At 38.9% G+C, this 17556-nt stretch overlaps 1 pseudogene across 1 annotated transcript; it reads left to right on the forward strand.

Annotated features, from left to right (window-relative positions):
- Positions 1-16281, forward strand: LOC148779368 (ABC transporter G family member 39-like; annotated as a pseudogene). Its single transcript, XR_016046175.1, has 22 exons — positions 1-159; positions 7325-7368; positions 7447-7546; positions 7986-8110; positions 8177-8261; positions 8355-8514; positions 8596-8672; positions 8761-8814; positions 8946-9338; positions 10657-10938; positions 11133-11449; positions 11605-11765; positions 11903-12006; positions 12116-12260; positions 12364-12462; positions 12591-12700; positions 12847-13179; positions 13667-14305; positions 14428-14655; positions 14953-15124; positions 15222-15476; positions 15828-16281. The product of XR_016046175.1 is annotated as an ABC transporter G family member 39-like (transcript).
- The last annotated feature ends 1275 nt before the right edge of the window (positions 16282-17556 follow it).

Genomic DNA, 17556 nt, shown 5'->3' on the forward strand with positions numbered 1-17556 from the left:
ATGACATATTCTGAAGTCATGTTCTCTAAAGGCATTCTTACCTTCACAGATTTAGGGAGTGGGGTTTCGACGACTCGTGTAGCGGTCTCTCTGAATCTTGTTATAAATTCAAAGGGAGACTCGTTCGACTTTTATTTGGTGGATGTTAGCTCACCAAGGGTAATGGGTCTTGGCCCCGCCTGAATATTTCGTCAGGAGTTGCTTGAGGGTTATCCTTCATGAATCTCTGATGCCACATCAAAGGCACCTCTGATAAGTCATGCGAAAACATGACCTTAAGTTGGTTGGGTAAGTCTCGCAACATATGGACCATTAATAAGTAGGTGTTGATGTGTGCCTCAGGATCCTCTTTCCCAAAAAATTTGTTTACGAATTGTGGCATCACAAACGCTACTGGTAGATCTTCTAGGTGTCCTAGAGTTTCTTGTACATAGGTTTTAGGAGCTGAGAAGTCTCATATTCTCATTTCTCTAAAGAGTCTTGGAGGCATTTCATGTAGGTGAATTGAGAAGTCGTTATAACCGTGACCTTGCTCGGCTGCATGGTCTGTTGAACCTGGATTTGTGGTATGTGGCTTGTATAGACTGGCTTTCCCATGTAGCGGGTTGCCCCAAGGATTGAGCCTAAGGACTATGTTGAACTTAGTGTGCCAGTTGTCGGCCTACAGATTCACTCGAATTGAATTGGGTCAGAACAGACCCATTACTCGGAGTTTGCACTACTTGGCCGCAAGAAGGCCTGCAGGTTAGAATAACCACTTGATTAGAATGGACGACTCAAGCTGCTATGATGACTAGACCTCTGACCTTTGACAGTGAAGTTCGCTTGTCCTTGACCTTGACTGGATGATATAACCCTAGGGTTATGATATTCTCTTGCCCCAACACTGGACTGAAAGAGTGCAGGGAGGTCATAACTCGATTGAATTGGCAGGCTAGCACCTCTAAGGTTATCATGGTTTGAGCCAAGTAGTTGGCATGGTTTATAGCATGAGCTTCTGACCTAACCTACTTGGATTGACTACATTAGATGGTGTACCCTCGGTTCAACAGGTCTTTAAACAATACATGCACCTTATGATTGTCTTAATACCGAGTTAGGTCAAAATTTTGACTTTTACTGGTGCTGGGTTGCTTGGGTAGACTTTCTCTAGCTGTGTGTGAACCCACTTGCCCCCTAACTGGCTGATTACTAAGACTAGAATGTAACTGGCTGATTACTAAGACTAGAATGCTGGGCTGCTAATTGAACATTAGGGTTAACCCAGCTGGGATTGACTGACTCATACATCTAGACCGGGGTCTTACTCTTGGTGGGCCAACTAGATTTGAGGCTAACCCCCATGTCATGGAGGATTGCCCCTGGCCTAACCCCTTGACTGTTCAGGGTATTACGGCACTATTAACCTGTTGGCTCGTGGCTTCCAAATGATTGCCCTGAGGGCGCTTGGACGGCTAGATATGGTTCCATATGGGTTGAGACTCGATTCACTAACACGAGTGCTTTGGATTTGCGAGGGAGCACTATGACGATGCCTCTCGGACTGACTGGGTTCTCTAGATCTAGACTGGGTTGAAACCATAGGGTTGGACCTTGCTTTGCTTTGATCCTGGGTCATAACTCCAAAACTTGTGCTACACTAGAAAGGTTGGACCTAGCTTGGGCATGGACTTAGATTAGGCTTGATGGACTTATGTTTGAATCCCAAATAGAGGTGAGCCCAGTCTAACTCTAGGAACAACTCTGAATCTAAACCTAAGAAAAGACCAGACTTGATGGATCTTGCTATACTCGATTGGTTTCAATTTGAACCTTAAGTTAAGATGAACCTAGTCTAGTTCTAGAGGAATCTCTATACTTAGACCTAGGCTAGGACCTAGACTGAGATCTGAACTAGATGGGTACGAGTCTTGGCTCAGACCGAGGAGGCACCTAGGCTTGAACCTAGGCGTGAACCCTGTTCGGACCTGGACTAGGCTAGCCACAAGCTTGAGTTTGAACTTAGAGGGTTGGTTATCAGACCGGTTGTTGACCCGAATTGGATGAAGGTTAGGTTAAGCACGAGCCTTGGCTTTGACCAAAAGGGGGCCTAGGTTTGGACCTAGGTGTAAACCTGGTTCGGACTTGGGCTAGGCAAGGCACAAGTTTGGAGTTAGACCCAGAAGGTTTTGAAAATCAAACTGGGTGTGGACCCGGACGGGATCAAGGTTGTGTTACCAAAAGGGGGCTTTGGTTCGGACCTGGGCTAGGCTGGCTACAAGACTGGACTTAGATACAAAAAGTTTCAGCTCGGACTAAAAGAGGATCCGGACTAAGATATAGGACTAATCAATCGAAATATGCAAACAATGCACTCGAAAACTTTGCCTTAAACTATAAGTAAGCTCGGTCTGAGTGGGTTCCTTACTATTGAAATGCGGTTAGGCTGAGTAGGTCCTCACATAGGTCCTGGCCTCCTGTTATGGAAATCAACCAAGTCCTACTATGTGTGGAGTTGCTTTGAGGCTAGGGATTATGGAGGGGCGCTCATAGTTAAAGTTACATAAATCTCAACCTCCTCGGCTCTCAATGCTATCTTTCCCTCACGACCGTTAGTGCATGATTTTTGGAGTTTTCAAAAAATTTGTTGGTTTCCCGAGCTTCCCCAGTCCGTTGTGTGCAAGAGTGTGTAAAGAATCTTGCAAGTGAAAAGAAAAATAGCAAACAGGAAAACACACAATGCAAGAAAAAAAAGGAGTGAGCACTTGGCACAAATTGTGCCAAGTGAGGTGTGCTTCGGGTCAGGTTTTTGACCGACCAAAAGCATAGTCAGATGTGCAGGTAAGCAACGCCCAAGAAGGTATACAATTAATAAAAGTGGAACCAGACACAACCCGTGCCTAGTTGAGCGTGCCCCAAGTCAAGGGTGACTCGTTCAGGGCACAATTAGATAGAGAGTGCAAGTGACCCTGAATTTTATTTATTTATTTTTTAATGAAAATAGAAAGTAGTGGCAACTATCGAATTACAAGAAAATAAATGAAAAATAGAATTATTATTTTTTTGACAAAAATTTTTCTTGTTTTGGAAAGAGGGAGAGGCCAAAGTTGAATTTTATTTTTTATGAGAAGATTCTTTATTTATTTATTTTTCTGTGAAAATGAAATGACATACAAAAAAAAACTTTTATAGCAAAATTGATTTTTTTTTTTTTAAACCAAAGAAGCTTTAAAAGTTGTTTTTTCTATCTTGCAAAGCAAATTTTTCTTTTCCAAAAATGAAAAATGCCTCAAATTTTTTTTTTTTGAAAGCAAGATAGCATTTTGCCTAATTTTCAGATATGAGAAATGCCTTTAAAAAAAAAAAAAAAAAAAAAATTGAAAGCAAGATTGCCTTTAAAAGATTTCTTTTGTTTTTTAGACAAAGATGCCTAAAACATTTGCTGATTTTTTTTTTTTTTTAGGAAAGTGATTTTTTATTTTAAAAACTAGCTAAAGATACCTTTTTTTTAGTGGATAAGAAAGATGGCCTCAAACACCCACTCTTTTTCTCTCCCTTCCCCGTTTTCTCTCCCTATTTTCTCTCAATCTCCCTTCCCTGTCCATCTCTAGCTAACTCTTTTATAAATTTCCTCTCAAGGGATTAGTTGCTATCTAAGTAAATATCCTCTCAAGGAAAGAGTTTCTATCTATTCTCCAAAGTTCTCTTAACAACTCACACACCTCATCCCACTTAACTTAAAGTCACCTATTATTGATATGAAGAACTATGCCATGAATACCAAAGAAGAAAAATTATTCCATGAATATCAAAAAAAGATTAAAGCAGAAGAGACCAAAGAATGTTTTTGAACGTGAATACCAATGGTTAACAATTAACCCAAAGCGTTAACTATGGAATATCTCCAAAAAGAAAGCTCTACTTCTTAATCAAAAACTCTGCTTCTTTTAGTAAGATAAAAGAAAATGAATAAACAACAAGGAAACCTTACGAGGAAACAAAAGAAGACAACAACAAACTAAAACAAACAAGGAAACTAAAGTCAGAATCCCAAAAGAAAATATTTATGCCCTTCTCTCTCTTTCTCTCGGTCTAAAACTCACAAAAGTTCAAGGAGATGAAAATAAAATAGAAAACATTGAAATCTGAAAATTTCTAGCCATAAACAAAGACACGCAGTCCCCCGAAACACAAGAAAGTTATTTGGAACAGATCCAAGCCCTTAACAAGTTGGAGTAGGTGGAGAGAGAAGAAAATAGGAAGTTGCGTAGCCTCTTTTAATAGAGATATTCACGAACCCAAAACAACTTTTTAGAAGTAGAAAAGAAACAGACACAAACATAAACATGCTCTTATCACAAAATTCAATGAGTAATCCTCTTTCTTTTTTTCTTTTTTTTCTACTTACAAACAAATATAATAATAAATGAATAAATAATGAAAAGAAATACTAACGGAAAAAGGTAACAAAAACAAGGCATATGGACAATTAAGAAATATTAAATCTTATGGATTGATAGCACCACTTATGCACAAGGCATATGGACAATTGACCATTCATATATAAATTTGTTACAATGTATCTACAATGATAACCGTTCATAGTACCATGTTAACTATTTTGTTTACAGTGCAAATCAGATAGTCTTCATAGGAAGATCCATCAGATCCGTACTACAAACTGACTTTAAAAAAGTGATAGAGAGTGGGGAAAATCAAATTCTGATTTGAGGCTAGATCTACTCAGAAATGAGTAGATCCGCTCTCAGATCAATAGCAGAGTCAGCATCAATCCAAAAAGCAGGAAAGAATAAAATAAACATAAAATCCTAGATGTAACAAAATAACTAAAAAAATAAAAGAAAAAAAGAATGAGAAAAATACCTGGCCAGGCCAGTTGGCCCTGCAAACCCGAGGCTTTAAAACCTTGCCCATATCAAGACCGGCTGAGTTTATGCCGTGTGTCCTCTTTTGTCTCTCTTCAAGTTTTGACCAAGCCTTGGCTTGGTTGGATTTCTTGATCTAAGGGTGGCTTAGAGCTAGGGTTTTCCTAGGTCTTAGGTTTGCTAACCGGCTTTTTCTCTCTCTGGGCTCTCTATCTTTCTCTCTCTCCCTCTCTTTCTTTCTCTCTGAGCTCTCTCTCTCTAAGATTTCTTTTTTCTAGTTTCTTTCTCTCTCTAGATTTTCTAGCCTCCCATATCCCACCTCTCTCCCATCTCTTCCCTTTCTCTCCCCCTTAGCACGCTAGTTTCCTTTTCTTATAGACCTAATAGGGATGTAGATTAGATAACTATTAAGAACTATGAGATTTTTAGGTGTAGAATGGATAACTACTAAAACCATGGGTGTGGAATGGATAACTTATAAAAACTATGGGATTTACTAGGTGTAGATGACTAACTACTAAAAACTATGAGATTTGCTAGGTGTGGATCATAGGATTGGGACCATGGATTATGGTGGTCTATGGTTTAGGGGCCTTCTAAAATAGTGTGGTCCTAGGTTTTTCTAAGATTAAGAAAATCATGGAATTTTGTCAATTTTAAAAATAGGGTGTCTACAGATTTATATCAATGTATGGGAAAGGCAAACAGTTCTAATCCCATTTCTTATTTCTATAGCTATTGTTTCACATTAGTGGAGCAGATAATGATATCAAAATTAGACAAAAAATAGGTGTGTTAAACACTGCTACATATTCAGCAGCATATGACCAATTATCTCATGCATTTAGGATTTGACTCAAATAATGAGATCAAATGATGTTTGATCCACTTATGCAAACCAATGGCATTCTAAGTAAGCCAATGACATCATAATGATATCAAAATGATATCAAAATCAGATAACAAATAGTGTGTTAAACACTGCAGCATATTCAGCAACATATGACCAATTACCACATGCATTTAGCACCAAGATTTGACTCAAAATAAGATCAAATGATGCTTGCTCTACTTCTGCAAACCAATGACATTCTAAACAAGCCAATAACATCATAATGATATCAAAAACAGATAAAAACAATGTGTTAAATACTGCTGCATATTCAACAGCATATGACTAATTATCACACGCATTTAGCACCAATATTTGGCTCAAAAAATGAGATCAAATGATGTTTGAGCTACTTCTGCAAACCAATGACAGTCTAAGCTAGCCAATGACATCAAAATCAGATAACAAAATAGTGTGTTAAGCACTTCTGCATATTCAATGGCATATGACCAATTATCACACGCATTTAGCACCAACATTTTACTCAAAATGAGATCAAATGATGCTCTATCTATTTCTGCAAACCAACAATATTCTAAGCAAGCCAATGACATCATAATGATATCAAAATCAGATAAAAACCAATTTGTTAAACATTGCTACATATTCAGCAACATATGACCAATTATCACACGCATTTAGCACTATGATTTGACTCAAAATGATATCAAATGATGCTTGATCTACTATTTCAAACCAATGACATTTTAAGCAAGCCAATAGCATCATAATGATATCACAATTAGATAAAAAATAATGTGCTATGCACGATTGCATATTCAGGAGCATGTGGCCAATTATCACACACATTCAACACCAAGATTTGACTCAAAATGAGATCAAATGGTGCTTGATCTACTTCTGCAAACCAATAAAATTCTAAACAAGTCAATAACATCATAATGATATCAAAATCAGATAAAAAATAGTGTGTTAAACACTGATGCATATTCATCAGCATATGTCCAATTATTACACACAATGAGCACCAAGATTTGACTCATAATGAGATCAAATGATGCTTGATCTACTTCCACAAACCAATGACACTCTAAGCAAGCCAATAACATCATAATGATATCAAAATCAGATAAACAATAGTGTGGTAAACATTACTGCATATTCAGTAGCATATGGACAAATCACTCACATTCAGCAACTCAAAATAAGAACAAATAGAGCTGGATCTACTTCTACAAACCAATGACATTCTAAGCAATCTTATAACAACATAATATATCAAAATCAGCTAAAGAATAGTGTGTTAAACGCTACTACATATTCAGCAGCATATGGCCAATTATCACACACATTGAGCATCAAGATTTGACTCGAAATGAGATCAAATGATGCTTGATCTACTTCTGTAAACCAATAACATTCTAAGCAAGCCAATGGCACAGTAATAATATCAAAATAAAAAAAAAAACAGTATGTGAAACATTGCTGCATATTCAACAGCATATGGCCAATTATCACTCACATTGAGCACAAGATTCGACTCAAAAAATGAATAAAGAGAGAGAGAGTCAGTTCCATAGTTCAGAATAAAGGTACACACCAGCAGGATAATGAAATCTTCGTCAAGAAGCTCCGCGAGCACATAGACAGGTATATATATATATCTATATCTCACACATGTTTGCTCTTCCTATCTAATGGTGGTTGGCTTTGGCTTTGGCTTTGCAGAGTGAATATAACATTGCCGGAGGTTGAGATCAGATATGAGCAACTCAGGGTGGACGCAGAGGCTTACTTGGGAGGGAGGGCTTTGTCCACTCTCCTCAATGCCACCCTTAACACCCTTGCCTACTCTCTCTACTACATGATTGTATTGGGATCCTACAGCAACTACTATATTTGAAAAGAAATATACAGAGAAAATACATTCGAACTTAAAAATCCTTGAATTCTTAAATTGTTCTCTTGAGAGACCTATAATGGCCTTAATAATTGAAAAGAAAAAGTATATAAAGTGACCATATATTTTTAATACAAAGAGGTCAGAATCACTCTCATATGTCAGATTTTAAATGTAGTGATTATAAGCGTGTTTTGGACTAGACTTCAAGTTAAAAAAAATAAATATATGACATCCAAATTGACATCTAATAACTAGGAGTAATTATGAATTCCTCTAATGGTCTCACTTCGAACAATCGTGACCGAAAAAACCATTGGAATCACCTAAGAAAACATACAACTTTCTGCAATACCTGTGCTTTCAATTTCATATTCACTTAAGAGAGACATGTTGTTGGCAGAGCTTTATGAGTTTCCTGAAGTTGCTCAAGAGCAAGAAGAAGCCCGTGACAATTCTCAAGGGAATTACCGGCGTGATAAAACCCGGAAGGTGGATAGACAAAACTACTTCTCTCTCTCTCTCTTTCTCAAACAATGTGTGTTGGTGTGATGACAGGATGACCCTGCTACTAGGCCCTCCAGGGGCTGGAAAGACCACCCTCCTCTTAGCTCTCGCAGGAAAATTGGACAAAAGCCTCAAGGTGGGTTCACTCTTCCTACAATTTCATCTCCAAAATTTGGCACTTTTTAGAGTGAAAAAGAGAAACTTCAATTCTTTGGGTGCATTTTGACAGGTTTCGGGCAAGGTGACGTACAATGGGCACAGTATGAGGGAGTTTGTGCCGCAGAGGACGTCGGTGTACATCAGCCAAAACGATCTGCACATTGGAGAGATGACAGTCCGAGAGACCATGGATTTCTCTGCTCGATGCCAAGGCGTAGGAAACAGATATGGTTCGTCTCTCTCTAACAAACTCTATTTTTTGCTGCTGATTTTGTTGGAATGCTCTGCTGAAAAGCCACTGGTTTTTGTAGCCGTTCTTGCGGAGCTTTCAAGGAGAGAGAAGGATCAGTCCATAAAACCAGACCCTGATATTGATTTTTTCATGAAGGTAACATAGCAATGAAACAGACCTAACCTAGAAAGAAGTCATGGTATTAGCAGTCTCAATTCACCCACTGTTTCTTCTTCTTTTGTAGGCAATTGCATTGGAAGGACAAAAATCAAGCATCCTGGCCGACTATATACTTAAGGTTTGGCACCCCAAATAAGACACTCTCCTCTCCCTTTCTCCCTCCAACTCAAATTTAGATTAGCATATTTGGGATATGTTAAAGAGAATAAGATGTTTTAGTGAGAAAATTAAGTTAGGAAGTGTGTGCAGCTGCTTGGGCTGGAGGTGTGCTCGGAGACCATGGTCGGGGACGACATGAGGAGGGGGATATCAGGCGGTCAGAAGAAACGCGTCACGACAGGAGAGATGATGGTAGGGCCCTCGACTGCTCTGTTAATGGACGAGATATCAACAGGGCTCGACTCCTCCACCACTTTCCAAATCGTAAACTGCCTCCGACAATTTGTTCATGTCTTCTCTGGAAGCCTTGTTGCCTCTCTCTTGCAACCGGCACCGGAGACTTATGATCTCTTTGACGACATCATCCTTCTCTGTGAGGGACAAGTTGTGTACCATGGACCGAGAGAATCAATTCTCGACTTCTTCCACATGATGGGATTCCGATGTCCCGAAAGGAAAGGAGTGGCCGATTTCTTGCAGGAGGTAAAACGTCTCTCTCTTACTGCAAGAGTTTCAATTGCCTCTCATTCTCACTTAACCCGTCCTATTGTTAAGGCAACCTTCTGTATCCGTCTAAGAGTTTACAGTCTATATATAGAATGACTTTCAATCTAGAATCTTGCACTACAAGGACTGAGAAACCAATGATGTGTCTGAGAAGCCAACGAAACTAATTATTGACACTATAGTCTTTCTACGAGTCATGACTTTTATTTTGTTTGGGTAAATCAGGAAGAAAGCCGGCTATCCATTTTTCATTAATAAAAGATAGAAAAAATTATATCGTACTATCTTATAACCCTACAATAAGATAATTGTGTCATGAAATAAAGGAAGGTTAAAAACATTTGGAGGCCTAGAGCGCCAAATGGTGGCTTCCGCAAAAACTGTAGCCTTTTTGACAAGAACATCGACCACCAAATTAGCCTTACGGTAAACATGGCAAATGAACCGTGAATGATTCTCATAGCTTTCAACTCAGCTAATTTTGCTTTTAAACATAAAACTTTATCCAATGGTTAATCTACTTTTACTATAGAGATGAGTATCCATGATTCAACACTTTGTGAACCTAAAGAGTTCCAATATTTTGGAACTCGGCATGGGCCCCGGAATTGGCTATTGCTACAGCCGAAGCCGAATTACTCAAGTGAGTCCAAGTGAACACGTGTAAGTAGTGCACACAGATAAAAGAGCCCTTAAAAAACCCAAAAAAAGAAAATAAAAATAGGGAAAAACTCAAACTAAACTAAAAATTCAAAATAATCTAAAATATATATATAAAACAGGGACATAGAAATATTCATTTAAAATTTAAGACATTCAGAATAATTCAAAAAAAAATATATATATATAAAACCTTTCTTTTTGGGTAGTTCAGTGGGGAAGGGATCCCCTACTTGTGGCATGAACAGAACTAAAGACATTATGTTGTTGTGCCTAGCCACCTTGACCCCCTGGACTTCAGCCAAATTCCTAGAAAATATGAAATCGAGCAAGAAAAACTCACAGATCATTGTCATACATCCAAATCACACAAACAGGATTTATACATGGATTCACTATCGAATAAAATTATCATATTTTTTAGTTTCTCAATTACCCTGAGCTTTAACCGTGTACTCAGCTGAATTTTTGAACACTGAACAATACCTTAATAACAAAAAACTGGACTGTAGGACACCTAGAAAATTTTGAATCAGTGTAATTCCAATATCTTCTGTCACTCTCATTTCTTGCAAGAGGTCCTCTCTCTCTCTCTCTCTCTCTCTCTCTCTCTCTCATTTGACTGCCAATACAGGTGACATCAAGGAAGGATCAAGAACAATACTGGTTCGACAAGAATCAACGCTACAGATATATCCCAGTACAAGAATTTGCAGATGCATTCCAGTCCTTCCATGTCGACAGGGAGATGCAATCTGGTCTCTCGGTGCCCTATGACAAGTCCAGGTGCCACCCTGCCGCCCTAGTTAGAAACAAGTATGGCCTAACCAAGATGGAGCTCTTCAAGGCTTGCTTTGATAGAGAAGTGCTCCTTATGAAGAGAAGTGCCTTCATCTTCATCTTCAAAGCTATTCAGGTCCAACCATTCACTCTTATGTTCTTCCTCTGGTTTCATTTTAGATAGATATATAGGAGGACAGATAGAGAAACAGAGAGAGGATACTAATGGTTTCTCTCTCTTTCCCTTGATATTGAATGAAAGAGTTGGTGAATCATACGGTTTATCTATGAAAATCATTCATTTGATGAACCTTGTATTGCTCTTCACAGATAGCCATTGTCGCTACCATGACTACGACAGTCTTCCTCCGCACAGAGATGGGAAACAAGACCTTATGGGATGGATCCAAGTACATGGGAGTTTTGTTTTTTGGGCTCGTGAACGCGATGTTTAATGGTCTAGCAGAATTGCAAATGACGATAGTGAAGCTGCCTGTATTTTACAAGCAAAGAGATGCAAAGTTCTTCCCTGCTTGGGCCTATACTCTCCCCACATTTCTCATGAGGATACCCATCTCTTGACTGGAGTCCTTCGTATGGGTAGCTATAACCTATTACTCAGTTGGATTAGCACCGAACCCGAGCAGGTTAATTCATCCTCCTCTGCCCTACCAAAGCTCATGAATTTTATTTTTTTTAATTTAAATTAATCTTGTGAATTTTGTTTGCTCTTTTTGTCTTTCTTTTGTTAATTGTAATGTTAGAATTGACAATGAATTGCCTATGGTTTTCCTGTTTTCAGATTCTTTAGGCAATTCTTTTTGCTATTCAACCTGCATCAGATGTCTTTGTCTCTCTACCGCTTTATCGGGGCACTAGGTCGAAACCAAATCATTTCGAACACATTTGGAGCATTTGCGCTATTGGTGATATTTGTCTTGGGAGGCTTCATTGTCTCAAGAGGTAATGTATCATGGATGTAGTAACATTTGATTATGTACAATGTTCATATTGTAACTGTCTCTGCGCCATTTTGCTTTAGTTTATATTACAAAAGTATGCACACCATTATAAATAAATTATTATCCAAATTTTGGCAGAGGACATCTACAGCTGGTGGAAATGGGGATACTGGTCTTCTCCTCTCATGTATGCTCAGAATGCTGCGGCTGTAAATGAGTTCCTATCAAATAGATGGATACAGGTTAACATGAAATACGCAAAAAATCCCTTTAAAACTTTTTTGGTTCATGTAGATTAGGATAAAAGAGTGCATGGAGGAAGTAGCTGACTATCTTGTACATGTGCAATAGAATGGTGTCCACATAGGCCAGCTACTCTTGAAGATTCGAGGGATTTTCACTGAAGCAAATTGGTATTGGATTGGGATTGGGGCTCTCATGGGTTACAACGTCCTCTTCAACATCCTTGACACCTTAGCTTTAAAGTATCTTGACCGTGAGTACAACATTTCAATTTCACCTTTTGTTGTTTCTACTGTTAATTGATCGAAATGAAAAGAAGTTAATGGGAAAAAAACGTAAATTGTTTCATTATGCAGCTCTTGGGAAGCCTCAGGCATCTATCACAGAGGATACATCAGAGGGGAAGCATGAAGACCAAATTAAGGTCAATGGACATCTGAATGGAAAAGTATTTGGTAAGTAGAGAAGTCATAGAGGGAGATAGGCTCGTTTTCTCAACATTGAAAGTGTAGTTTGGATCCTATTACGTACCCAGAAAAATTTAAAAGGTCTCACTCTTTGTCATGTGTTTTTCTCCTTGTAGGAGACTCTACTACAACAAATGGAATGAAAGAGAAGAAAGGAATGGTGCTACCATTCAAACCGCTTGCGTTGGCCTTCAAGGAGATCAAGTACTTTGTCGACATGCCAGCCGTATGTCAAGATCTTCTTGACCCAATTTACTAGTAGTAGTGGTAGAAGTAATAGCAGTTAATAGTGGATACTAAAATGATCCTGATGATAATTATGTCGATAGCCCCCAAAAAAAAGATAGTGAACTGAAAGGCCTAGGTGTGCAGGAAATGAAGGCTCATGGGGAAGAACAAGACCGATTGCAATTGTTGCAAGGGGTGAGCGGAAGCTTCCGGCCAGGCGTGCTGACATGCCTGATGGGTGTGAGCGGAGCAGGGAAAACAACACTCATGGATGTCCTTGCCGGGCATAAGACTGGTGGCTACATTGAAGGATCCATTTCCATCTCTGGCTACTCAAAGAAGCAAGAGACCTTTGCCCGTATTTCTGGTTACTGTGAGCAGAATGATATTCACTCCCCTAATCTCACTGTCCATGAGTCGCTCCTCTTCTCTGCCTGGTTGCGACTCCCAGCTGATGTCCAATCGCACACTCGAAAGGTTACACTCCTCAAATTCCAAATTTGATTGTCTTGTTTTTGGAAGTTCGGCAATGGGATTTGAACCTTGGACAATGTGTTGCAGCCCCTAATATCCTAACCACCAAGCAAAGCACACCAATGTAGAACAAATTCGATTATTGCACCCTTAGGAATAAGTATTAAGAGTTTTGTCTCTCCATTTAAAGCATCTAGGATTGTTCAATGGTCCAACACAAGAAAGACTATAGTGCTCGAAATTTTTCCTCAATCAACTCCATATCTTCCAAACTATATTGGACAGAAAATATCTAACTGGGATCTCTGCTAAATTAGCTATTGGCCTTTCCCTCGACTTAATTTTGGGCAGTGAAATTAATCCTGGTACAAAATCTCTAAATATTTCTACAATAAAGGGTCAAATTCTAGTTTCTTTTACGGAGTTGTATTTTCTTATAAAAAATGGAGCTTTGTCTAAGTAACTAGAAATTTATCATTGCGATACCCAGGCCTTTGTCGAGGAGGTAATGGAGCTGGTGGAGCTGAACAACCTGAGGGAGGCTCTAGTGGGCGTGCCAGGGGTCAATGGCCTCTCCACAGAGCAAAGGAAGAGACTGACAATTGGGGTTCGAGCTCATTGCCAACCCCTCCATCATCTTCATGGACGAGCCTACCTCGGGGCTCGATGCTAGAGCAGCCGCCATTGTCATGAGGACTGTAAGAAATACAGTGGACACAGGCCGCACCTTGGTCTGCACCATACACCAACCTAGCATTGACATATTTGAGTCCTTTGATGAGGTATGTACTCTCTCACGCGTGCGCGCGCACACGCACACAAACAAATACTTAGTTTTAGGAATTCTGCCTTTAATATGTTCTATCCATTCGTTCCTATGTAATCCTACAAACAAATTTTCATGTTCTCAGCTCTTCTTGATGAAACGAGGAGGACAAGTTATCTACGCAGGCCCATTGGGGACGAACTCACAACAACTCACCGACTACTTCCAATCAATCGAAGGTGTCCCCGAGATAACCTCAGGATATAATCCTGCAACTTGGATGCTAGAGGTCACCTCCATAGCCTCTGAGAATGGACTTCAGGCGGATTTCGCTAACATTTATGCCAATTCTCCTCTATATGAGTGAGTAGTTGCCTTAGTTCTTCTCTGTCTCTATGATGAAGTCACTCGTGATCCTCCCTTTTGATCTCCTTGGGAAATTTTAGTGTTTCGTCTTAAGATTACTACTTCCCCCATAATTGTAGGAGGAATATGGCATTGATTGAGGAGTTGAGCAAGCCAACACCAGGGTCTCAAGACCTACACTTCGAGACCCAATTCTCACAGCCATTCATGGTGCAAGCTGTGGCCTGCCTCTGGAAGCAACACTGGTCCTACTGGAGAAACCCTCAATACAATGCAGTACGCTTCTTCTTCACCCTGGTAGCCGCCCTCCTGTTTGGCAGCATATTCTGGGACATGGGAAGCAAGATGTAAGCATTCTCTTCTTTCTCCATTTCTGGTCCAACAGAAAAAATTATGATTGAATTGTCTCGCAAGTTTTAAATTTTTTTTTAACAATTTTCCTTATGCTTCCATTTTTCTCAAATTTTCCAAAGCTTTTTCTTAAAATTTAACTATAAAAACTAGCACTTGAGAATGTCTTCTTAAACTACCTAACCAAGAATGTTCAAGATAGATATTTATATTGCCTTCCATGCTAGTACTTCATGCATTCCAACTCACTGTTGTTCTAACCTCACTGTGCTGCACGAATGGTCAAAACATAGAGAGCAGCAACAAGACTTCCTCAATGCGATGGGTTCCATGTTCTCTGCGGTTCTCTTCCTCGGGGTGAATAATGCATCTTCAGTTCAGCCAGTGGTCGACATAGAGAGAAGTGTATTCTATAGGGAGAGAGCAGCTGGGATGTTCTCAGCCCTTCCATATGCCTTGGCTCAGGTATGAAACAAATTCAACAACTCACAACTTTGATAAAAAGAAAATACAGGTATATCTTTTGATGGCAATGGCAATGAAAGTGAAATTGTGTTTGTAGGTTTTGGTGGAACTGCCTTATGTGTTTGTACAAACAGCTGTATATGGGGTGGTGGTGTACTGTATGATCGGATTCTAGTTCACTTTGGCAAAGTTCTTGTGGTTTTTCTTCTTCATGTTCTTTACCTTCCTCTACTACACATATTACGGGATGATGACTGTGGCCTTAACTCCCAATGCTACTTTTGCCTCCATTCTTTCTTCTGCATTCTATGGTGTATGGATGCTCTTCACTGGCTTCTTGCTCCCACGCACTGTAAGTGAATTACACATCTTTCGTTTTCCTGGTTATTTAATTTAAAATATAATTGCTTCATATTTTCTTGAAACTAGGATTCCAATCCAGCCAGCATAACTATGTTTTTTCCTTCAAAATATCATGTTGTATAGGTTAGCTCCAATAGAGGACCACATAAGCCTTCCTTGTATGGCTCTTTATTACTTTCATTAAACTTATGTCGAATGAAGTCTAAATTCTAAGTTCTTTCCAATTAACTTATAAAAAACAAAGGTCAAATACTATGACATTAGCAAAATAGAGATAACAACTTCCATAACAATGTATAGATCATTTGTGAGAACTTCATGGCCATTCCCATGTTTGCAGAGCATCCCCGGCTGGTGGAGGTGGTACTACTGGGGGTGTCCCGTCGCCTGGACACTTTACGGTTTGATGGTGTCTCAGTTTGGAAATGTGACAAAGCAGTTGCTCACGGCCGAGGGCAACCCCGTACCGCTACGCGACTTCCTCAATGCTTCATATGGATTTGATTATGACATGCTGCCTTGGGTTGCCTGTGTTGTTGTTGGCTATGCCATCCTCTTCGCCCTTGTCTTTGCCTTATCCATTCGCACCCTTAATTTCCAAGCTAGATGAATGTTTCATGATCCTCTCATTCACTTTATTGTTTCCTTTCTTCTCCCTTTCATTCTGGAAATGAGTGTATTCACAATTTTCTCGCATGTATTTATCCATTTTTCTCCCTTGATATAAAGTCAGGTGTATTTTGGCTTGTAATGTCCCATCTCAATTCAATGAAATGTGATTGAATTTTTGTGTACTTGATCAAGATCTCGTTTCCTTTGTGCTTGGTTTCATTATATTATAATGATACGGTGACATAATAATTCTCCCCTTCTTTAAATGTCTCAACCTGCATTCTTAAGAACATAAAATTCCTATTTGGTGTTGACAAAGAAAATTACCACCAGACAATAGCAATAAACAATATCATAGAAAAGAAATGACGAAATATTTTGTGTTGGAGATCATAGTCGACTCCCACGGTAGAGTAGAGTACACCCGTCGTCGCAAGACACCTGCCCAAGAGGATTCCTTTTCTATAAAATTTTGCAAAACATCATCAATTCACCCAGTGTTCTAAAACCGTGGCAAACTCGGGCGAGTCTTTGGGTCCAACAACAAAGAAACAAAAAAAAAGAATAATGATAAAAATTTAGAAATGACATAAATCAAGCAATTCTGAAGGTGTAACATAGACCTAGATCATCCACCCACCAATCTCAATCTGTATCGACCAATTTTGATCTGGATAGACAAGTTTTAGTTGTTTAAATTCACAATATGAATAATAATTTAATCAAAAAAAATTTACTTAAGAACCCAGCTATGAGCAGACGCTTCCTGGACCATTTGTCTTATGTAAATTTTAAATTTTTTTATTTTATTTTTTAAGATTGACAATTGGGACAAAACATAGAAAATCTACAAATTTTAACCCATATGCAAATATTTACATGCGGGATTCAGTTTCCAGTATACTTCCTCTAGAGGATTGAATTGTTTTCGTTTTGTATTAATTCATAGGAGGTTTTTAATAGTCAGCCAACTAAAAAGCATTTTGGTCAAAAACCAATGATTTGAAACTTATATAAGTTACTGGTATTGAGGGTGTGGTTGGCATCGAGGGCGTGGTTAGAAGTGGTGAGAAAAGATACGAAGACGTATAGAGTCGTCGATGGTATGGTCTAAAAAAAGCAAAATTGCGAGATGATGTTGATAATAAGATACCCAAAATGGTCAGGCTCAACCGATTTGCCGATTCTTTGGGTGACAAATGAAAAAAACAAAATAATACTTCTAAATTTTGAAAGATTAAAAAATAAAAATAACAAAAAAATAAAGTTCCTCGTGTGATTCACCTATTTCTCTCACGCAAGTCACTCTGTACCAAGCCAATTCCAGGTTATGGACAAGAACTCCCAGAGCATGATCAACGATTCATGATCTACATTGACATTTCTTGATCTGAACCTCCGATTTTTAAATCATCAAAATACAAAACCATCGTTCTTCTTCTAAATGAGGCAGAGAG

This window comes from Amborella trichopoda, chromosome 12, assembly GCF_054954075.1.
Source record: "Amborella trichopoda isolate Santa Cruz 75 chromosome 12, AtrichopodaSantaCruz75HAP2 v2.0, whole genome shotgun sequence".
In the NCBI taxonomy this organism is placed as follows: domain Eukaryota; kingdom Viridiplantae; phylum Streptophyta; class Magnoliopsida; order Amborellales; family Amborellaceae; genus Amborella; species Amborella trichopoda.